This window comes from Mastigoproctus giganteus, chromosome 13, assembly GCF_048544385.1.
Source record: "Mastigoproctus giganteus isolate SK-2022 chromosome 13, ASM4854438v1, whole genome shotgun sequence".
In the NCBI taxonomy this organism is placed as follows: domain Eukaryota; kingdom Metazoa; phylum Arthropoda; class Arachnida; order Uropygi; family Thelyphonidae; genus Mastigoproctus; species Mastigoproctus giganteus.
Genome location: NC_143587.1, coordinates 159410904 through 159436700, shown reverse-complemented (window position 1 = coordinate 159436700; position 25797 = coordinate 159410904). Strand labels below are relative to the sequence as shown.

The 25797-nt window shown below is 37.7% G+C and overlaps 1 protein-coding gene across 3 annotated transcripts in view; it reads right to left on the bottom strand.

The window, feature by feature from the left end:
• The window catches only part of LOC150076551 (ubiquitin-protein ligase E3B), a 711739-nt gene that overhangs the window by 685384 nt on the left and 558 nt on the right, over window positions 1-25797 (bottom strand). The window lies entirely within an intron of this gene.

Genomic DNA, 25797 nt, shown 5'->3' with positions numbered 1-25797 from the left:
CGGCGGGCTTCCGTTTTCTAGTCACACCGACGCAGCTGGTCGAGATGCTGAGGCTTTTGCAATTACTAACGACCTTGAACAGATTGTTCATTTACCTACAAGAATACTGGACCTAACCATACAGCCAACATGCTTGATCTTTTTCTCACAAACAACCATTCTAAGTACACGGTCAAAATGAGAGGTCCTTTAGTCACCTCAGATCACAACTTGGTGATTATCTCTTCTCCAGTGTAGCCTTTATCTCATGGCTATTCCCAACCTCGTATTGTTTGGCATTACAAGAATGCAAAATAGGATGACCTGCGAGATTTCTTTTCTTCTTTTCCTTGGTCGGATTACTGTTTCAAAACTTCTGATGTCAACATTTGCTCAGATCATGTCAGTGAAATTATTTTTACAGGAATGGAATCCTTTATCCCACACTCCACTTTAAAATCTCGTCCTTTATCTAAACCTTGGTTTTCCAATAAATATGCTAAGGCTGTTCAAGACAACATTGCATATCGTAAATGGCTTGTTTCTAATTCTTCAGTTTCATTTTCTGCCTACCAAAGCTTGCAACAATTGTAAAGCAGTTATTAATCAGTCCAAACTAGTTTGAACAGGCTAAGAGTACAAAACTTACTTCTTGCCTTAGTGGTAGCCGAGCATTCTGGTCTCTTGTCAAAGCTATTGACTGCAACTTTTATTCATCTCTGCTCTCACCTCTGTCCAAACCAGATGGTTCTATTGTCACTTCAGCCAAGGATAAAGCTGACCTGCTAGCATCCCATTTTTCTTCCAACGCATGTATTAATGATCTTGGTAAAACACCTCCCACCATTTCCAACACGCTCCATTCAATGCCTCCTGTGGTCTTCCGTCAAAAGGATGTCAGAAGGATTTTGACGAATCTTGATGCTAAGAAAGCTCCAGGTCCCGATGGTATTTCTCCACTTGTTCTCAAAACCTGTGCTCCTTAACCTACTCCTGTTCTTTTCCATGTTTTATTAATTTCTTATTCCAAAGGTGTTTTTCCTTCTGCTTCGAAATTTGCTCATATCCAGCCAGTTCCTTAAAAGGGTGACAAATCCCTCCTATCCAATTATCGTTCCATTGCAATTACTTCTACTCTTTCTAAAGTAATGGAGAAATCAATTAACCGCCAACTCTTAAACTACCTAGAAACCTTCCGTCTTATCAACGATCGCCATTATGGATTCCATCAGTGTCGATCCACTGGTGATATTCTGACTTATGTTACCCATTTATGGACTAATTCAATGGAAACACAAGCAGTTGCTCTTGATATAAGGCTTTCTGATCGTGTTTGGCATAAAAGACTTCTTAACAAGCTTCCATCTTATGGTTTGCCAACTGTTTTTTTTAATTGGTTATCCAGTTTTCTCTCTGATCTGTCGCTAAGGGTGATGGTAAATGGCTCTGTCTTCTAACTTCTCCACTAATGCTGGTGTCCCCCATAGTTCAGTTCTTTCCCCCCACTCTTTTCCTCTTGTATATTAATGACTTTCTTCCATTGACTGGAAATGCTATCCATAGTTTTGCCGATGATAGCACATTGCAGTCCACTTTCCATTTTGAGAAACCTTGCCCTGCTCAATCAGCTTCAACTTCTCGAAAATCTGCTACCAATTCCTTAAATGCCAATCTCCAAGTAATTCTTCATTGGGGCAAAGACAACTTAGTTGATTTCAATCCTTCTAAAACTCAGTCTTGTCGTATATCTCACAAAAAGGATTCTTCTGCTCCTATGCTTATCTTTGCTGACACTCCAATTTCTAGGCATAATGATATATCTCTTTTGGGAATTAACCTGACTTCTAATCTCTCTTGGCACAAGCACATTACAAATATTGCTTCCTCTGCATCTAAAAAACTTGGTTTTCTCTTTCGCTCTCGGTGTTACTTTTCTTCCAAACAGCTGTTCACTCTGTACAAATTGCAAATCCGCCCTACCATGGAATATTGTTTCCATATCTGGGGTGGTGCCCCCAAAACCTTTCTCAGGCTTCTTCATTCCATTCAGAAGAGGGCAGTTAGGTTAATTAATGATTCATCTCTAACAGAGTCTCTCCACTCGCTTTCTCATAGACATACTGTTTCTGCTGCATGCCTCTTCTACGGCGACTCTGTAGCCAGGTGGGAAGGAGCAGCAGTGCATAGCACACGCTTCTTGATTAGACAGGGGTTCGAGCCCGTCACCACCAAATATGGAGAATGCGGAAAGGTCAGGGAATGACCACCACATATCCCGGAGCAATATGGCCTTAGTTGCTAATGCTCCTAAAAAACAAACAACACGCCTCTTCTACAGATATTTCCACGGGGACTGTTCTTCTGAATTGGCTTCTATAATTCCCGCTCTCTCTTTCAAAACAGTCCGAACAAGTGCCACCACCAGCCAACATCCATTTACTATCCAACTTCAAACTCACAGAACCAACTTTTCATCATCCTTGTTTATTCATTCAACTGCCGTTTTCTGGAACAACCTTCATTCATACGTATTTCCTGAAAATTACAGTCTACAGAAGTTCAAGTCAACAAATATATTCTTTCGTCTTCTCACCCTCCAACCCAAGCACAGTACTAAGTACTATAGGTTCTAATACCTCTCGTGTTTGGGGTTTACATATAAAATAAATAATACCTCATATGGGATCAGAATATTCTGCTTTGGGAATTGCTACTGTGTTGCCTGATGCACAAGTGTAAGCTCTGGCACTGAGTTGGCCAGCTGAGATCTTGATGGGGCTCCCATTTTAGTTCCTTTAAGGCCATCCATCCACCCTGTTCTTCAAGTTCTCATAAACACCCATTAGAATACTGAGTTCATGTCTAATTTCTTCACACACTTTGCACTGAACACACATAGACATCCCCCTTGGCTATATGAAGTCCCATTCCAGTTAGGTCTGCAACCATCACTCAATTAGCATATACCCTAAGGTCATATTCATAGGAAAACACAGCACTCCTACTATGTTCAGCCCATTGCTTTGCTGCTCTTCTCTGAGGCATAATTTCCATTTAAACTCAATTTAATTTGAGAAAACTACTAAATGACAGATAACTTAAATGCAATAATACATATTATGCTATTAGGTTTATGTATTATGTATGTTTATGTATTATGCTATATAATTATGTTCGTAGAGTGTTAAATTATTTATAGCCTTACTAGAAATAAAATTTCTTAGCTAAAACAAAAAATATATAACCTATTAGAGGGCTTGTGATGGTTAAATGAAAAAAGGTAAACTGCAGCCGTTATTTACCCACTGCAGGATGGAAGCCTCCTCAACAATTTATGTTGAGGGGGAATGGACGATAATTTGCCACTCTGGTCCAGTGCGGGTTGGCAGATCAACCATATTTAGCAGTTCAGGGGATTGAACCCCAGTCTGTTCAAAGAGCATGTGCTACTGCACTCCCGCACCTGACCATCCGGCTACTTGGCTCAAAAATGTCAAACCAAACAATTAGGCAGCAGATCTATTTTTCTTTAAGGTTTTTTTTTTTTTTTTTCCAACTGTTAAAAATTCAACTAATTGCCTATACAGAATTCCTTTTCTTGGACTGCTCACTAGGTTCTTGTTGACTGAAATGATTTTTTCCTGTTGCTCTTTCAATTTATGATATCTCACCCTTAAACTCTAGTGCTCTGAACCAATGCCATATTCGACATGAAAGGTGGCTGTACAAATTGGAGCAGTGCAGCAATATAGGTAAGTTACAATGTTCCAACAATTGACGTTATAAGTGAAAGTCATGCGAACTCTAATTTAAATGGTAATTTTATGAATAATAATGCAGTATAACAGAATTGTATTCAGGAAGTGAAGCTCTATCTGAGCATATAATTTTGTCACAAGTCTGGTAATTATATAGATACTAGAAGTGAAAATATATTTTGGAAGTTAGAATATTCTCTAACTGCTTACAGAAAGAATGGCTGCCTATGCTATTGCATCGGGAGCTGACAGTTAATCTTTGTGCATTGGTATTTCAAATTTGAGTTTCTTCAAACCAAGGGCCTGTCAGATTTTATATGGAAGTTTAAGATTGATACAGATGTGTTTGCAGTGGATTTTCTATATACATTTTTGCCTTGTATACCATTTTTCAAACTAAATCAAGTATGGTCTCCACTAATTTTACTTTTTTTTTTTTTTTGTTTAGAATTAGTGAAGACCATAATTGATTAGTTTGAAAAACAGTACAGAAGAGGTTTTTTTTTTTTTTTTTGATTTGGTAGTTGTTGGCGCATCGGCTTCTGTGGCCATATTGCACCTCCCAAGGTTTTTGCAGTACTTTGATCCAAGCCCGAGGCGGGAATCGAACCCGCGACCTTTGGGTTGCCGGGCAGGTACTTTACCCACTCGGCTAGCCCGGTCGGCGTACAGAAGAGGAAAAAAGATTCTAGCGTCACTGCAATGAGATACTTCAGCTTTCAAAACTAATTTAGTATATATTTATTTTAGATTTGGGGTACCACACACATCTTGATCAATAACTTATATCGGCTGAAAGCTATGAGCAAAATAATTTCCTAATGGAGAGTATGTCCCATTCATTGAGCAGGTGTGGAATCTAAAGGAAACCTCATTGGTGAGACTGTGGTAGCAGTGGCAAAGAAAGGGGAAGGGCCAAAGAAAAGAAAGGCAAAATAGAAGTTAGATTATAAATGTAGAGAGGTTTCTAGGGTTGCCCTTGAAGACAGCCCTCTGTCAAGCTATGATAAAACTCAAAATGAGGCTGGAATTTGGACTAGACACCTGAAAGACAGCAAAACTTTGGAGAATTTGGGCTGTATAAAATAGATGAGAATTGCAGTCCAAATTCTGTCAACAATCGATCTCCAGGTGCAATTAGAAATACCAGGAGTATGGCCCGAAGAAGATTGTTTCAATTGGAAGGAGAAAGCTGTTGTGGATTTAGAATTGGCTTTAATGAGCAGTGAGCAGAGCTCGATAACTAATGGTGATCTGGATGGACTGAGTGGACTGTGGAGATTACTTTCCCCTCTGCCTAATGAAGAGCATACAGCTGAAGATGAAAATGTTGCATTTGACCTAGGTTTTGAGCTGGCTGAAGTAATCTCAAAATCAGATGCTGAAGAAGTGAGGGAATGCCCATCTAAAAATTCAGGGTCATGTATTTCTAAGCTCAGTTGCAGAGTTAACAGAAATGCTCCAAAACCATATACAGGCACTTCTGTTTAATGAGAATATTGGAATAAGCAAAAGTATGATTGGCAAAATTTTATTTAGGTGGGGTACTCTAAAAAATGGGGCAACAGAACTGGGAGCACAGAATGAAGGTTTAAAGGAGAGAGAGTGTGTCTGGCCTGGAAAAAAATGGTCGCAACCTATCAAGAACAGATAACTGATTTACAGAAAATGGCAGCAAATGTTGGATGTGGGCAAATTGGTTTATGTACATGTACTACTTTATACAGTGATATAGCAAGGGAGGTGGAGACAAATATAGTTAGGGAAAATGAGCACGAAGGCATATACTGCAGAGAGTCATACCATTGTAATTAGAGCAAATGAGGATTCTCAACTAAAGAGTAATAAGGAAATGCATGATGCCACTGGTAAGGAATATTGAAATCGGTTAGAATTAGAAAAGTTTGACAAATAACAGAAAAAAGAATTGTCATGAGGAGGATACTGATTGCATAAAAAAGAATGAAAGAATAAGATGGGTGTCTCGTTTGATCGTTGATGTGATGTGATGAATTAGTTACATGACCAAAATCTCAGTTACAAGAATCTGACACAGACGGAAATGAACAGTGAGGTCTTGGTGCATTTCAGGTGAATAATGGAAGTATCAGGCTATATTTACAAATATCTTATGGGTCAAGGTTGCATTTTTTTTTTGGGATGATGGCAGACAGACTGAATTCATTTTGTCTTGTGACAATCTGTTACAACTGCCAGTCTTATGGGGAATCTATCATTGATATCACATTATCTGCTATGCAGGGATCACATCTTATCAATTATGGACACACCTCAAAAACTTGTAGGTCCCATGAGCCAATCTGCAGTCACTGTGCTAGGAGAGGTCATACATACTGAGGTATGTGCAAATTGCAAGTCACACAGTACAGTCAATTTCTGTAATACGCATCAGAACCTACAGAACATAATGAAGGGATAAGTTGCTATAAACATTCTTTAAATACAGTCCAATTAAATGGTCAATGACCAAGAGTAGCAGATGAATTCCGGACTGCATGCAAACATGCACAGAATGATCTTGCATGTATCCAAGAATCATATGAAGCAGATGGTTGGATTATGGGATACTCCTCTCCTCAGATTGCTTCCAATCAAGCCCATAATCTGCATGTTGTTATTCTTATCTTTAACGACAATATTACTGTTACTCTTCTACATCTTCTAATAAGTTTAAGGCTCAGCTGGACAGGTATTTCGAACGAACAGAGGGGTGAAGTGGAAGTGGTTATTTTTTATTTATTTATTTATTTTTATTTTTTTTTTTTTGGCTGATGCTGCATAAGCTTGCTTTCTTGCATCAAATGCCTCTACTAATGCTAATGCTAACATCCCTTCTGAATTTCACATGCTATATGCATATCAATTGACCCAAATAGCATCAAATTTTAACTAGTGTGATTTTATTTCAAACATGTGGCAGAAATTGAACCATATCTAAATTACTTCGATGACTTGTTGCATCACTTAGCGGGAGACAATTCTAAAAATACCTTGTGGTTCAGCAGACTAACTAGTAACATGGAACACTTACTTGAAAATATGACACATAATTTGTTTGTGCATAATCAGCACTAAGAACACAGTACTTTTGAAGTGTAAATGGGGAATCTAACATTGATATCACATTATCCACCAGGCAGGGATCACATCTTATCAATAATTAGTTAGTTGAGTGGCTATCCAGTGACCATCAATTAATTAGGTTTCAGACTGATAAGCAAGCTATCTGTCGTACTGGTTATGTGCAAGGCCTGCTAAGATGGTTCTCAATATGATCGGAAAATTGGACCAGCTTCGATGAGCAACTTCAGTATAAAGTTGGTGAGACAACAGTGAACCAGTTAAATTCTACGGCGTGATGCAATGCTATATGACCGTTGCAGAATTGCTTTATTGATGCCTCTGCAGCTTCTCTGAGATGTTGTCAGGATAAACTTGCCCCAGTAAAGTGGTGGATGTCAGAATTGACACATCTGTGTAAAGAAAAAAAAGCACATGTTGTTAGAATGACTAACAGCATGTGCGTAGAAAATATACACGTATGATTGTGAGGGAAAAACATAAAGCTTGGAAAGAACTGGTGAAATCCCATGGTAATAATAAACTATACCCCTAGGGTATAGTTTATAAGATTTGTAATAACAAGTTGAAGGAACCTGCTGGAAATGTAACCTCTTCTATTCAGGTTAATGGTCAAACTTCAAGTTCTTGGGAAGAAAGTGCACAGCTTATTCTCGATCATCTCTTAGATAATTCTAACTTAAAGGTAGACAGTGAGGAATACCCAGACAAGAAGAAGTTAGGAAGGTGTAGGTACATTTTATCTGACGATCAATACAGTTTCACTGCAGGTAGAGGAACGGATGATGCATTATAGCAGCTAGTCAATTGTGTACAACAGTGCACAACTAAATATAATTTGGACATTTTCATCAATTTCGACATGGTGTTTGCCACAATCGATTGGAACAGCATGTTATTTGTTGTGACAAGCAAAATGTACACATATATTCTGACATAAAGGACTATTTCACAAACAGAACTGTGTCAAGTCTTCCTGTACGACAATTACAAAGAATGTAGTAAGAGGTTGCCCCTTTGGGGCACTTCTGTGGAGCCCGGTGCTCAATGAATGGCTGAAACGAAACTATAATTATGTCTAGATGGTAGCTAATGCTGATGACCTGGTTCTGTTAGTGAAAGTTAATTCACGAGAGCAACTGGAAGAATATTCAACTTGATTCTGTCAGAACTACATCAATAGTGCAAACTGCATGGACTGAGACTGTTGACAACAAAAAGGAAAACTGTTATTGAAAGGGCCCCCTGTCAGCAACTAGGAACCCAGTGATTTCTTTATGTGAGCTCATCTCTAGTCTGTGAAAATGAAAAAATGCTTAGGGATCCCAATTGATAGGCAGCTACACCTCTTGTCCCATATTACTTATATAGCAGATAAGATCTGGAAATTTGTTAGAATGACTGCATGGATAACAAGGGAATAAAAGAAAGCAAACCACTGAGTTTGTTCTATGACTGCATCTTCTTGCCAAATGTTAGTTACAATGTACATGTATAGCTAAGCCTGTGGATTATAAAAGGCAAATGTTAGGAAGCTGTTTGCAATACAGCATGCAATGTTATTGAAGCTAAGTGCAGTCTGCAGAACTGTTTTGAATGAAGTATTGCAGGTCATGACTGGACGGCAGCCACTAAATCTACATTTAGTTTTCAAGTCAATGTGTTTTCACTTAAGGCGTGGAGTACCATACGGGCATCTATCAATTGAAACTGATTATGCTGGCACATACAAAGAAGACTAGTGTGAAAAACCGTACCTAGGCTCTCTTGGTTCGTCAAGGCAGGAGAGAGAGGTTGGCAGGAGAGATGAAATGATAGTAATAAGAGTTGCATTACAAATAAATTCCTTCCACATGTACATATTAATGGTAAATCTTGATTCAGATGGTTCAGTCCAAAGTTACACACCACCTTCTTCTTGACAGGACATGGATCATTTTTTGCATGGTTACCTAAGTTAGGTATTGTGGACCGTTTTGCTTACATTTGTGGGAAAGATGAAACTTGGGGACATATATGACTATTATGAGTACTCAATCTTAGGAAGGAATTAATAACACAGTCACTGAATCTACTTGCATTGAATCCTAAATGTGAAAACTTCTGGGAGGAACAGAGGCAGATTTATTTCAAATCCTTCCAGTACTTTGTCATTCAGGTATTTCAACGGTGGTTAATCTTGTTACAAATAGAGGAGCAAGGAAATTAACTGTTGCATTGTATAATGAGATCCTGTGGCTGACTGGAGAACAATCAGGTTGGCTGATCATTAGAATGGATTTTGATAGGGTAGGCATGCCATTCTAATTATAAGTGGGAGCTTACTGTGTACATAATGATGCTCAAATTGTTTTAGAGAAAAAGATGATGTTCTCTGCGCAATGTAAAAAGGAACCGTCAGTTTCAGTTTTTTTGCATTACACTTTTTTGTTATGCACTGCATCAATCTTCATGCACAGACAATTGCTCTACTAACCAACATGTACAGGCTAACCAACATGTACAGGCAATTCACCTCTGTTAGTCTCAGATAAGGATCATCTATTGCAACTCAATATGATGCAGTGATCACTCAGCAAGGCAATCACACATCATTATTAGTACAGTTTCACTGGTGATTTCTTACTGCACTTGCTTACTCTAGGCATTACAATTTTAGCAAATGGAGTTCCTTGTGCTGCATGACTTAAGGTGGAATATCCATTGCTTTTCTCAAAACATACATTTCATATGGTTCAGTAGTAATGTGCAGTTCCTTGTGCAGTGGCAGACTCATTGTGCCTCAGACTATAAGTACATCAGATGATTTCAGTTATTTGTTATTTGGTTTTTAAGAGCATTAGCAACTAAGACCATATTGCTCCAGGAATATGCGGTGGTCATTCCCTGACCTTTCCGCATCCTCTGTATTTGGTGGTGACGGGCTCGAACCCCGGTCTAATCAAGAAGTGTGAGCTATGCACTGCTTCTCCTTCCCACCTGGCTACGGAGGCACCTAGATGATTTCAATAAGATTACAGAGTTCCTTGTACTGTGCACAACTTGGATTATGCATTTCTTTTTGGAGGGTTCTTGAGCAGATAGACTGAACATTTTACCTACTTTTGAATGGATATATTTCATTCTCTGTACAATATTGTTAACTGTGTCTGTAATACTATGTATATGGTATTGCAAATATATGGTGGCGTTATACGAATTTGCCAGGCACCGCCTAGCACAATAAATAAAATTTTTAAAAATATGTGGATAAAAGAATGGTTGAGTGGTAGAAGGAGTTGCTCGTTAACTCACTAGTGTTTACTTATGTAAACAATAGCAAGTTTACTTATGTAAACACCAGCAGGTTAATGAGCAGCCCCTGTATGAATCGCCTTAGTCTACTAGATATATTTTTTTTATTATTAGCCATATGGTGCAAGGAAGCCAGAGGCTTATGCTACACCAGCCAAAAAAAATTTCTGAGTTATCCAGAGAGAGAGAGAGAGAGAGAGAGAGAGAGAGAGCGAGCGAGCAAGAAGTAGAAGGGAATCACCAAGAAAGAGAAGAATGATGATATCCAGCTCAGGACCCTGGGTGTGCCAGGCCCATACTCACCAGATGTGAGCCCCTGGAGTTAATGGTATGATTGATGATCCTGCTTAGATTGCTGACAAACTCGGTAGTTATTCAGTTTGCCAGCAATCTGTTTGGATATGATAAATCATCTACATTTGTATGTGAGGAATATTTTAGTGATGGGAATGCCAATAGTACATAAAATTATAAGTTAAATGTTTCTGTGATAATTGAGAGGAAAGAAGAAGGGCAACTGTTAAAGCTAAATGAAAATAAGGCGCCTGGGAAAATACCTGGGAAAATATGATCTATCCAATTATATTAAGAGAGGCTGCAAAAGAGATCAGCAAACCTTTAGCCATAATTACGATCTATCCAATTATATTAAGAGAGGCTGCAAAAGAGATCCGCAAACCTTTAGCCATAATTATGAGAGCATCCTTCGATTCAAGGGAAGCCCCTATGGACTGGAGATATGCAAATATATCCCTAATTCACTAATGGCAGATCAAACAGTGAAGCAATTGCAGACCTGTAAGTTTAACTTCTGTTGAAGGGGAAAATAATGGTATCACTGATTGAAGCAGTAATACAGAACCATCTAGACAAAAATACAGTTAGAAAGCAGTCACACCATTGATTAGTTAAGGGGGAATCTTGTCTGGCCAATCTATGTGGTAACACACTGAGGGTGACAAAGAACAAAAAAAAACCTAGTGGTAATTGTACAATCAGATAAAGTTCTCTGAACAGTGCAAACAGCCTGCTAGGCTAGCTCATGATGTTTTGTTAACAATATACAAGAATTTTTCCAGCAGGGATAAACATGTGATTATCCAGTTGTAAAAAGCAATGATCAATGCTACATCTTGAATACAGCTCTTGAAGCCTCACTTTAAGAAGGATGTGTGATCTGTTGGATTGAGTGCAGTGCAGAGAAGGGCAAAGATTAACGAAGAGAACAAAAGTGTACTCTAACCATGAAAGGCTTCAGTTCTGCAAATTACAGCATCTGGAAACACTAGGCACCTGTGAGGAGATCTGATTGAGATGTTTAAGGCTTTGAATGGATTGAGTAAACAAAATAATGATGGAATTCTTCTACACAAAATACACATGATGAGGCATAAATTTAAATTGAGGAAGCATAGTTGCAGGATATGTGTGAAAATTTGCTTTCACCACTTTAAAAAGAAGTTTATTCTAACAATCAACCACTCAAGTGATTTATGGAACAAACTTTCATCTGGTATTGTGGGAGTTGATAATTGGAATAAATTTAAGGAAGAATTATACAAATTATTAAGAGCTGGACAGGTGATGTGGGAAAGTTTTTTTTTTTTTTTACCTGATGCTGTATAAGCTTGGTTTCTTGCATCACATGCCACTACTAACACTAATGCCATTAGCAGATTACCTCAGAGTTTAATGCTAAGCCCTTCACCAGTTTTACTACTTATTAATGATACTGATGAAGGAACACGAACCTTAATATCTAAGTTTGCAGATGATACAATGGTTGGCAGGGTCATTAATGACGAGAATCAAGATATACTACAACAACAAGACAGAAAAATTAGATAGGTTCAGAACTGGCAACTGAGGTTTAATACTGGTAAACGTATGGCAATGCATATGGGAAGCGGTAATCCAACAACATATCAATTGGGTGTACCACAGTCAAGGCATAAGACAATAAAATAGACCTATTAGTATTAACCCAGATGTAGTTGTACAGTCCAACGTTAAGTTCTCTAAGAAGTATAGACAACCCCAAGGGCTCACATCTGGTGAGTATGGGCTTGGCACACCCAGGGTCCTGAGCTGGGCTGGATATCATCATTCTTCTCTTTCTTGGTGATTCCTTTCTTACTGACTCACTCACTCTCTCTCTCTCTCTCTCTCTCAGGGTAACTCGGGAATTTTTTTAGGTGTTGCAGCATAAGCCACAGGCTTCCTTGCACCACATGGCTAATAATAATAACAATAATAATCTATTAAAAGCAACTCATGGGATTCTCTCAATAATATACAAAAATTTTGCCATCATGGATAATGATGAAATTCTGTTGTATAAGGCAACAGTTAGTTCCATCTTGAATGCAGCATACAGGTCTGGAAGCCTCATTTTGATATATGTTGAATGCAATGTTCAATCCAGGGGGGTGACAAGGGAGTGAGTTTCACCCTGGTGGAATAAAATTCCCCCCAGCAAAAAATTGCAATTTTTATTTTAATATTCGTTCAAAAACCTCGCCACATTTTTTTGTTTAAAATTAATTGAAATTTTCTTCTTACTGAACTCTTTAGAGGCTATATTATCAGCATGGCCAATGTTGTGATTATAAAACACAACTAAGTGTGGTACTCGTTACGTGGTACGCGCAAAAATAAATTGGTAAAATTCAAAAGACACGAAATTTTCAAAATAATTAAATGGTAAATTTTCTGGCTGCACAAACTGTAACTAAAAGCCACTATTTCAAGTGTCGGCATTTTCACTTTCAGGTTCCTTTATCTGCACACATACATTGTACAGTGAATGGAGAGAAATCGTGAGATACCTACCAAGTAACGGGTAGGCTCACCTTTCGCCCAGATAAGGGCAGTCAAATGCTGAGGCATTGAGTCCACTAATTCACAAAAGCGTTCCACAAGTATTTCCATTCATGCTTGCTGCACCGCTGCCCAAAATTCCGTCACATTCCTGGGTGGAGGATCCAAAGCTTGAACCGGCCTTTCCACAGCATCCCAAAGATGCTCCACGGGGTTCACATCCGGTGAATGGGAAGACCATTCCATGGTGATAAAATCTGCGGAATGCTCTTCGACCCATGTTGTAGTCACCACGGCTCTGTGGGAAGAGACACACCGTCCTGCTGGAAGAGTCCCTTGCCCTGTGGGTACATGATAACCATGAAGGGATGCAGATGGTCTAAAAGGATGGACAAATCCAGACCATTCAGAGATGCGTCTAGATGTACCAGAGGTCCCAATGTGTGCCAGTTGAACATATCCCAGACAATTACTGACCGCCCACCTGTGTGAACAGTTCCTCGTTGACATGACAGGTGCATAGCTTCATGCAATTTCCACCAGATACGCACCCTCCCGGAAGCACCTCCATAGCCAGGTGGGCAGGAGCAGCAGTGTGTAGCACACGCTTCTTGATTAGACCGGGCTTCGAGCAGATGGCCACCAAATACGGAGGATGCAGAAAGGTCAGGGAATGCCCACCGCATATCCCCGGAGCAATATGGCTTTAGTTGCTAATGCTCCTAAAAACCAAAAACAACAACAACAACAGCACCCTCCCAGCCGCTCGAAATAACTGGAAACGGGACTCATCTGACCAGGAGACCCATCTCAAATCAACATCAGTGGAAGAACATCGGTCCAGTGCCGATGTTCTTCCACCCTGTTGAGGTGTAGAATCCAGTGTCATGGTGTTAGCAACGGGAATCTGGTGGGTCAGTGGCTCCCATAACCTACTGTAGCTAATGGTCGCCTGCTGGTCTGGGTGGAGACATTTCTGGCACCTCCCTCATTGAAGTCGCCGGTAATTTATGCCACTGTCACTCTCCAGTTGGCTGAAACAATGCGAGAGAGACATCGAAGGCCGCATTTATCCAACACCTTTCTCCACCCAAAGTGCTGTCCATGATGAGAGGTTATTCCGGAAACGGAGTATTCCCGATGCACTCTTGATACTGTCGAACTGGGATGGTGCAATTTTTATACCACCTCCACGATAGAGCGACCCATGCATCCCTCTTTCAAAGCCGGTTATCTCGTGATGTTTATCCATACTACATCGAATTACCGTCTACGTGAATACAGTGATGCAATGTACCTATATACATGCCAAGTGGTGGGTTCGTCCAGTAGCGAGAGTGTGATGACAATGTCGCATTGCCCAGGAACCAGATATTGCATGAAGTCTGTTCTTTCAGTGTATATATTAAATAATAATAACAAATATACACATATACTACATGACATGTACCCCCCTGATGACAGTGATGACAAAGTGTGATGACAATGTCACATTGCCCAGGAACCAGGTATTACATGAAGTCTGTCCTTTCAGTGTATATATTAAATAATAATAACAAATATACACATATACTACATGACATGTACCGCCCTCAAAGTTTATGTTCTTTCCCCCTGGTGAAAACACTGCTTTCAACACTGGTTGAATGGGTATAGAGAAGAGCAATAATACCAGTCATGGACAAAAAAAGGTACTTTTACCAAAAATAGACTGCAGTTCTACAAATTGCAGCAGCTGAAAATTAAGCACCTACAAGGAGACCAGTGGCACGTCATACCTTCATGGGGCCCAAGGCAAAATAGAATTAGAGGGCCCCATCTAAAGAAAAAACTAATAATAAACATTTTCAATTATATTTTATTTTGACAACAAAACAAAGAAATTATATGACATAAGAACTAAATATAAAATTTAATAAAAATTGGTAAAACTGTTTTTGGAAAAAAACTTCATTTTCAGAATTAACCTTCAAGTAAAGTTCATTGACCTTGGCAGGTAGAAAATTCAGTTTCCAATAAAAATCACTTAGTAGAAAACAGCAATGAGTTTTTGAAGCAGTGATTTTTTTTTTTTACTCCAAAACAGCCTGAGCCTTACAGATTATATATATATATATATATATATATATATATATATCAATAAATAAATGGAATATAATACAGCATATACAACAGAAATTAATATATTACAAGAAGAGATTTGCATTTAGGCAATGACTCGATGATAAGCGTATTTTTAACAAAACATTTGTCTTTAATTTTATTATTTGATCATAATTTATAGTTAACTATGAATTGGCATATTTTGTTATTGTTATTTTTTTTGTTAATTTATTGAATTATTTATTATTATTTTTTTACATTCAAGAAGGAAATCCACATTGGATACCTACATTTTGATTTCAAAGACATATCTTTAGACCAGGATATGATTTAGGGATTACTTTTTAGATTTTGATTACAGAATCTTTTTATTTCTCTTTTGATATTGATAATTGAGGTGTATATAATGCGTTGAATGGATTCAACAAGCTCAATGCTAATGGGATTCTTCCTCTTGTTCAGATTACTCACCTGAGGGGGCATAAATTCAAATTGATGAAAGACAATTATAGAATAGATGTGCAGAAATTAGCGGGCGGTTGATAGTTGGAACAAACTTCCTGTCATAGTGGAAGCCAGCAACTTATATATGTTAAAGGCAGAATTAGACAAATGTTTGGAGTAAATGGTTGGGTGAAATGGGAAGGGTGTTTTTTTTTTGGTTGATGCTATATAAGCTTGCATTCTTGCATCATATGCCCTGCTAATGGTAATATCTTCAGATAGAATATGAACATTCGATTCACTGAGCAATCTTGCAGTTCTATTGAAGTATTTGAATTTTAGATTATCAGTTCTGAATGGCTCAAATGCCAGCAGATTTTGCCCTCCCAGAGTTCCTGGAAGGCAGCTAAAATTAATCCAGTAGAACAGCTCAAGAGCATTCAGCTTCTCAGTCATGAGATGCATCAGGAATTTGCACTCAGCCACAGCCATTCTTTGAAGTAGTGGTACCATCCCCTCACACATAACAACTCACACATAGAAAAACCTCACACATAGAAACACATAAAAACCAAGGAAGTGAAGCCAGTCGACATCGCTGGACAGTGCAGTGCAGTGTTGAGTCAGTTTGGTGTGACATAAGCATTGGGAGATCAAAATTGAGAGTAGGAGTGTGCTATAGGCCTAATGACTCTGATGAGTATAATAAGGAACTGTACAGGGAAATAGAGTGGGCCAGTAAATCAGAGAGTCTTATAATGGGAGATTTTAATTTCCCAGATATTGACTGGAATTTGGGGGCTGGTTACTCACACACTAGCAGGGCTTTTGTGGATTTATTGGATGATTGTTTTCTACATCAGCATGTTCGGGAGGCAACTAGAGGGAGTAATACTCTTGATTTGATTATCAGCAGTGATTCTTCATGCATTAAGAATCTGCAGATAAACGAACCAGTAGGTGGCAGTGATCACAGTGTGCTGAAGTGGGATTTACTCAAAGAGGTAACTACCATTAGGGGTAAAGGGAAGGGTTATTGCTTCCGTAAAGGCGACTACGATGGACTCAGACAGTATTTAAATTCTATACAGTGGGACCAACTGATGATGTTACCAACAGCAAATTCAAAATGAGAAGCATTCAAAGAACTTATCTTGGAAGCTACTAGGCTTTACATACCAACTAAGAAATATTGTTCAAGGTTTAGGCCAAAATGGATGTCAGATGAACTAATGAGGCATATGGCAGAGAAGAAAAATGCATGGGATACTTACAAATTAACACATGACACAGAAGCCTATGATAGATACAAGTTGATATGCAACCAAGTTACAAAGGAGGTTAGGCAGGCGAAGGCAGATTACGAGAAATCCTTGGCAAGGGATGCAAAGAAAAACAGCAAAGCGTTCTTTACTTATGTAAACTCTAGAAGGAAGGGGATGAATCAGATTGGTCCACTTGATATTGATGGGTCAACTGTTGATGATCCTGCTCAGGTAGCTAACAAACTAAATGAATATTTTGCATCGACATTCACACATGAGGAATTATTCAGCAAGGGGAATGCCAGAGGTGTATTCAACTCTAACAGTAAGCTACAGAATCTTGAAATAACTGGGAGTAAAGTGGAGGAGAAACTGTTGAAGATAAACACAAGAAAGGCACCCGGGGTGGATGGGATCTATCCAGTTATATTAAAGGAGGCAGCAAAGGAAGTAAGCAAACCCTTAGCCATAATTATGAGAGCTTCCTTGGACTCAGGGGAGGTACCCAGAGACTGGAAATGTGCAAATGTGACCCCAATTCACAAAGGAGGATCAAAGGCTGACACAAGTAATTATACTTGTGTCAGCCTTTGATCTTAACTTTGATCTTAACCTTGAGCTTAACTTCTGTTCCAGGAAAATTAATGGAGGCACTGGTTAAAGAAGCACTGCAGGATCATTTAGACAAGACTTCAGTTATAGCTCAGACACAGCATGGTTTTGTTAAGGGGAAGTCTTGCCTGACCAACTTGATTGGATACTATGATGCAGTCACAAAAGAACTGGATGCAGGGAATAACTTTGATATTATATACTTGGATCTTAGAAAGGCTTTTGATACTGTTGCACATGGAAGACTGCTACACAAATTGGAGCAGTGTGACATTGGAGGCAAATTGCTGCTATGGATAAAGGGGTGGTTGAGGGGGAGAAGACAGAGAGTGGTAATCAATGGACACTGCTCATCGTGGACTAATGTTATTAGTGGAGTCCCTCAGGGCTCAGTGTTGGGTCCATTATTGTTTTCTGTATTTATAAATGATATTGATGATGGTATATCAAGCTTAATGTCCAAGTTTGCAGACGATACAAAGGTTGGCAGGGTTGTCAAGGACACTACTGACACTATGCTGCTGCAACAGGATCTGGAAAGGTTGAGCAGATGGGCTGAGAGGTGGCAAATGAAGTTTAACATTGACAAATGTAAAGTACTACACATGGGAAACAGCAACCCCAGAGCAACGTATCAACTCTGTGGTACTACACTGACAGTGGTAGAGAATGAAAGGGACTTGGGGGTGGTTGTGCAGGCAGATATGAAGTTCTCTGACAGTGCAGACGGGCTGCAAGAGTAGCTCATGGAGTATTGTCAATGATATACAGGAATTTTTCCAGCAGGGATAAGGAGGTGATTATTCCATTGTATAAGGCAATGGTCAGGCCACACCTAGAGTACTGTATACAGGTCTGGAGGCCTCATTTCAAGAAGGATGTAGAGCTGCTGAAACGAGTACAGAGAAGGGCAACAAGATTAGTGAATGGAACAAAGGGGTGCTCTTACGAAGAAAGGCTTAAGTTTTGCAAATTACAGTGTCTGGAGACTAGGCACCAGCGAGGTGATCTGATAGAGGTGTATAAAGCCTTGAATGGTTAAAGCATGCTCAATGCTGATGGGATTCTTCCTCTAGCTCAGAAAAATCACCTGAGAGGGCATAAATTCAAATTGAGGAAAGACAGATGTAGGATAGACGTGCGGAAATTTGCCTTTAGCCAGCAGGTGGTTGGTTGGTGGAACAGACTTCCATCCCTTGTGGTGGAGGTTGATAGCCTAAATAAGTTTAAGGCTCAGCTGGACAGGTATTTTGAACGAACAGAGGGGTGAAGTGGAAGTGGGTTTTTTTTTTTTTTTGACTGATGCTGCATAAGCTTGCTTTCTTGCATCAAATGCCTCTACTAATGCTAATGCTAATGCTAATCCCGAAGTGAGTGCAGCATTCATAATAAGACTTTGAATCTATTTCGAATCTAGATTTGTACACAAAATCTAATTATGAATTTTTGGGGATCCCGCATCTGATCAGGACCACTAGGCAGATGTCTTTTTTGCCTAAAGGATAACATGCCACTGAAGGAGACCTAATTGAAGTTGTGTAAATCTTTAAATGGATTGAGTAAACAATGCTGATTACAATATTTCCCTTTCTCAGAGAACACACATAAGGAAACAATTTAAATTGAAGAAGGGTTGAAAGATAGATGTGTCGGAATTTGCTTTCAGTCAAATAGTTGATTGTTAAACCAAACTTCCATCTGGTGTCGTGGAAGATGGGCAATTTCAATAAACTTAAGGAAGGATTACAGAAATTGTCAGAGGGGATGTACAGATCAGGCAGGGTTTTTTTTTATGTTAAAAGCTGTGAGATGTTTCCCCGAATCATTTGCCAATACTAATAGCATCACTTAAAAAAAACTCCATAGAAATTATGCCACTTTACCTAGGTTAGAACATTATTTCAGAATTATGAAAATACCTGTGTGAACAGCAATATATGTTTCAGAATGTTAAATCGGTGTCAGTTGGTGTTGTATTTTGAACAGTAATTTGCTATAGTAATTGCTATAGTTATTTGCTATAGTAATTTTCTCGCACACTAGCAAGGCTTTTGTGGATTTATTGGATGATTGTTTTCTATAACAGCATGTTTGAGAGGCAACTAGAGGAAGTAATACTCTTGATCTGATTACTAGCAGTGATTCTCTGTGCATTAAGAATCTGCAGATAAAGAAACCACTAGGTGGCAGTGACCACAGTGTGCTGACGTGGGATTTACTTAAAGATGTAACTACCATCAATGGTAAAGGGAAGGGATTTTGTTTTCGTAAAGGTGACTACAGTGATCTCAGACAGTTTTTAAATTCTATACAATGGGATCAACTGTTCAACAGCAAATTCTAAATGGGAAGCATCCAAGGAAGTAAGCTTGGAAGCTACTAGTCCTTTTACTAGTCTACTAGTATTACATGAATCAGATTAGTTCACTTGATATCAATGGTTCGCTTGTTGATAAGTATTTTTCATCTACATAAGGAGATAATCAGGGAGAGGAAGGCCAGAAGTTTTTCAAATTCTAGCAGGGAGCTAAAGGATTTTGTAATAACTGAGAGTAAAGTGGAGGAGAAAAATGATGAAATTGAACATAAAAAAGGCACCTGGGGTGGATGGGATCAACCCAGTTACATTAGAGGAAGCAGGAAAGAAAGTAAGCAAACCCTTAACTATAAATATGAAAACTTCCTTGGATTGATGGGAGGTCCGTGGACCGGAAATGTGCAAATGTTACCCAATTCACAAAGAGGGATCAAAGTGTGACGCGAATAATTACAGACCTTTAAGGGCGGAAACACACTACTATCGCTTCACGAGACTTCACTTATATACATGTTTAACATCAAATGTTGGGGGAACTATATTTACCAATTAGTTTATTGCTCGGAGACGCACTGTTGTCATTGGCTGTATTCACAAAATAACATGTTGAGCTTCAAGGCCAAATGACATTGTCAGAAGCTCAGATTTTTCTGTTCAAACAGAAATTTCATTAGCCATGACCACGTGACAAGAGGAAAATGAAGGAAATGCTAATAGAAAATTAAATTATAAGTAAATAATGCTGTTTTGAGAGCACAAGTAAGAATATCCGGAAACAAACAACATCAAGGACATTGCTCCTGTGCGTATTCCAAGGCACCCTCCACTTCGACCAGCTACTCGGCATAGTCACCACACAGAGATGCTCAAAAATGATCAAAGGAAAAAATAGACCAACAGTATTACAATTAACAAATTTAGAGGATGAACAAGTCAATTATTTCAATTTGCACAACTACTCATAACAATTTCTTACAAGTTCAATTTTTAGGGTTGAGAAGTAGTTTTTTGTTGTAATTAAATTTCATTAAAAATTTTTGTTTGGTATTTTGACAGAATAAATCCTTATTCAAAATTAAACTTGCAGTATTTCAACTTTCCTTAAACATACAACTAATCTTTCCTTAGCACTGACTGAATTTCGAAATTGCGTATTTTGTCCTCGAATGTCATCCTTAATTAGATTATATAGGAAATTAAATTCTTCTTTATTCATCCGTAAGTACATCTTGAAACGATTTTCATCTTCTAAGTCCTGCAGTAAATGATGGAATTCACCTTTTTCTGTTCTCTTCCAGTTTATGTCATGTATCCATTGCGTACTCTTTTGTTTTCTCGGCTATAAGAAAAGCACATGCATTTTCTAAATCTTCTTCGAAATCTGAAGAAGAGGATGAACTGTGGAAATTCATTTCACTTCAGCATTCCTCAGTGAATAACACATATACAACGTTACAGTTGGGTTGCCAGACGTACCCTATTTCGGTGTATAATACCCCTTTTTTTTAGGAATTATAATAAATTTCCAAGATACCCATTCTTTAAAATTTGAAATGGGGTATTTGAAAAAAGCAGAAATCATAAAACACCCTGTTTAGATGATTATTTAGGAAGAAAGAATTAACTGACGATAGTTGTTATTGAAATGCATCCTTAATTAAAGACTCAAAAAACGACATTCTATCCTATTTACAAAGAGGGTTATAGAATATTTATATTATGCTTACTTTGTAACCTTTTACATTCTAATTGACTTCTTTTTTTTATTTCATTGTAATGTTTTCAGGCTCAGGCAACAAACTCTTTTTTATTTAAAATTCTCAATATCGATTTGCTGTATGAAGAATATGTTCTGTTGAAATCATTCCATAAAAATATTGAGACAAAATACCTCAAAAATACCACAGATATTTGGATAAAAAACTTTTAGTGCACACAAAGTATGTAATACAGAGAAAAAAATATTAATTTTGTTTTTGCTTTGCTTCACTCAAATGCAATGAGTGGGCGAGTATTTAGCTTAATGTTTAGCACATGGAAAAAGGATAGAAGTAAATTAGACCTAAAGAATGCTGAAGGAGAACTGTTGGTGAAAACCAACCGAACCCCGGTCAAATCAAGAAGCGTGTGCTATGCACTGCTGCTCCTGCCCACCTGGCTACGGAGGTGCCTGATGAAGGTACATCAGGGTTAATGTCTAAGTTTGCAGATGATACGAAGGCTGGCAGGTTTGCTAATGACCTGCCAACTGTAATATATATATATACAGTAATGATAGTATACTACTGCAACAGGATCTAGAAAATCGAGCAGATGAGTTAAGAGGTGGCAACTGAAGTTTAACATTGACAAATGTAAAATACTGTATATGGGTAGCAGTAACCCCCAGCATCTACAGACTCGGCACCTGATAGGTGATCTAACTGAGGTGTATAAAGCCTTGAATGGTTTGAGCAAGCTCAATGCTGATGGGATTCTTCCTCTTGCTCAGATTACTCACCTGAAGGGACATAAATTGAAACTGAGGAAAGACAATTGTAGAATAGATGAGCAGAAATTTGCCTTTAGCCAGCTGGTGGTTGATAGTTGGAGCAAATTTCCATCTGTTTTAGTGGAGATCAAAAACTTAAATAAGTTCAAAGCAGAACTTGACAAGCATTTGGAGTGAATGGATGGGTGAAATGGGAAATTTTTTTTTTTTGGATGATGCTATATAAGATTTCTTTCTTATATCACATGCCTCTACTAAGGCTAAACTTTTCTTCCCAATCAAACCTCATTGCAGTGGTGTACCATCCTATGGTACAGGTGACAGCTGCACCAGTACTCAACTCGTGGGGGGAAGAAATGAGACTGCACATGCTAATAAAGAAACAAGATGCAATAAAATCCAGCAAGGTGCAAGCTGATGATGGTATGCCACTGACTTGTTGATAAAAACACAGAACATTGGGATTGATGTTTATAATATCAAGAATACTGTAATTCCCCTCTCGATATGATGCTATAACCAAGCTGGACTATGCTTATTAATACAGAATGGAAATTTTTCCTAAACAAGAATTTAATTATAGAGTTTTGAATAATTTTTCAGATTACATCTTTTACAAATTGTGAAACCGAAATCATTCAAAATGAAAAATGAAATGCAAAAAACATTAAGGCACTTTAATTTTTAGATAATGCACCATCACATACCTCTGATGAAAGTTCACACAGACTTTTGAAATTATCAAATACCTTTTCTTACTTCCCAAATAACACAACCCTTATATCTATGTATCAGAGTTATATACAATAAATGTTTGCATCACATGAAACAGCTGCTGAGCACTCACTCAGTTTTTTAATAATTCTGAGAGTGTATAGGTCACGAGAGTAGAAAAGACTGTGGCTGATATTAAAAATTATAACATACAAGCTGCAAGTTGGAATGAAATATAGCATAGAACAATATACGGCAATAAAAATTCTTACTGATTTAGATGAGAATAAAATATGAAGCCTGTTAACTGTTGCATAACATCAAATAAAATATAAACATGTTGCACAACAGCAGCATTAATTAATTAATTTTGGCAATGTAAGCACATCGGTAGAAGATGAAGGTGCATTTTGATATATGGTGATGAAGAAATAGCAATATTTCAATGAGAAAATGTTTAGGTGAAATGGAAAATGAAGAAAAAGTTAAATGATATAAAAAACTATGTTGCCTTCATTACCTTATTTGCTAATTTTGTCAAGGAATTTGAAAAATATTTTTATGCTTTATTGGAAATTAAGAATGATATTATATTTGCCCCAGGGGCTCACATCTGGTGAGCCCCTTGGCACACCTAGGGTCCTGAGTTGGATATCATCATTCTTCTCTTTCTTGGTGATTTTAAGCCTCAGGCTTCCTTGCACCATACGGCTAATAATAATAATAAATTTTAATGCATTTTAAGCCTCAGGCTTCCTTGCACCATACGGCTAATAATAATAATAAAATGGCAATACAAAAGAATCTTTACTCAAAGAAATTTCCAATTGCTTCAAAAAATACAATTTTGGAGGGGCTGTCTATATCCAATTAAATTTATAATTATTAGCCTTTAACACAGTAGTTTATTAAAGTCCATTATTTTTAAAAATTGTATTATTCATATTCTGACTGACTTAAACCCTAAGGTATTCAATTTGTATTTTGAATACAAAGGGTTTCATGTAATTTCCATTTAACATATTTGCATATTAATACCATCTAAATTAGTCCGAATTACTAAGGTTTTATGTAATCATATGATCTGGCACAAAGTTCTCTCAATATTTCAGGTAAGGTACTAAGCCAACACATATTTCCCCAGTAACTATCTATAATGTATAGAAATTTTACTATTATGTATATTACTGTATTTTTTTTTTTTAATAACACATTACTAATTGGGTACCATGCTTGCATAACTGCAAGTTCTTGGGCTGATTTGCACATTGCACAGGCTGAAAAATCTAGAATAAATAATGAGGGAAACAGTGCTCTCCCTCTCTCCACCTGAAATAGGGCAACTAGATTTTTGAGCAAATAGGCTTTTAAACTTTCCTCGAGTCCCTCATGGAATTCAAAACCAGACCTCACCAAATGAGTGATAAGTGGTGAAACTACTATACTGTCATGGAGATAATGAAGTCTGCTACTTCCATCCATAAAGAGGTAACTATTTTATTATATATGGATAAAGCACTGATTAGATGACACCTTAAATAAGTTTCAGAAAGTGAATATGCAGTGAAGAGCAATGAATGAGAGAGAGAGAGAATAAATCATATCGGTTTCAGCTAGTCAAAAAAAAAAAAAAAACAATATTTGTACTTGCATGAATTGTATGTTGCTAAGAAACAAGAATATTAATTTCCGAAAGCTGGAATCTAACTTTTTATATAGCACGATGTTCCACATTGTGTTTTATTAAATGAAGATAATAAATCTATTAGGCCAGTGTTCCAATATTTTTTTCGATATGGATCAGTTTGACACTTGAACTAGAAACCACGGACCACAAAAAATATTAACCATGGAAGCAAATATATTAATAACTATTTTTTAAATACAATGATATGTAATGTGCTCTTATTGAACATAGGCAGTACACGTTTAGGTTGTTACAGGCATAATTGTATTTCCATCACTGTTAATAGAATTCCTACCTACTGCAAAAAAAAAAAAAAACTCTTTTATTGTCAAGTACCAAAGATTAGAAAACACTGCATCATACTATGACCAGCCTAACACTGCATTTCAGGTGCAATTTCTATGAACTTTAGGGAATAAAAACAGTAAAGTTCATAGAAATTGTTGGTAAAACAATGAGGCTAATAAAAATTGTTAAAAATTGCCAGACTTGTAAAAAAAACTATCAAGAGAGAAAACTATCAAGTTTCAGATTAATTTGTGAATAAGATGCACTTGCAAATTTTTTGGGCCATTATTTATAAATCTCCGGGGATATTGAATAAAATAGGGTCCTGAGCTGGATATAATAAGTTGTGCAAAGATCCTCTAAATAAAAAATCTGTGGAAGCTATCCAGCAGTGTATATTTATATTATGTTTGGATAAGCCCATTAAGAATGATACTGACAGAGTGAAAAATGCAATTCAGCATGTTATGTATGGAGGTGGTACAGATGGCAATAGTGCTAACCGACGGTTTGATAAAACAGTCCAAGTAAGACATTATCCACCTTTTTATTGCCTCAGTTACAACATTGATCCTTTGATCCTTCCTTTAAAGAGAGATATAACTTTTAATTAAATATACAAGTATTAATTATACAAAATGATAAAATAAATTTACTCATTTCAGAACCTATACCCCAGGGGCTCACATCTGGTGAGTATGGACTTGGCACACCCATGGTCCTGGGCTGGATATCATCATTCTTTTTCTTGGTGATTCCTTCCTTCCTTCCTTCCCTCCCTCTCTCTCTCTCTCTCTCTCTCTCGGGGTAATTCGGAAATTTTTTTTTTGGCTGGTGCAGCATAAGCCTCAGGCTTCCTTGCACCATATGGCTAATAATAATAATCATTCTTCTCTTTCATGGTGATTCCCTTCTACTTTTGA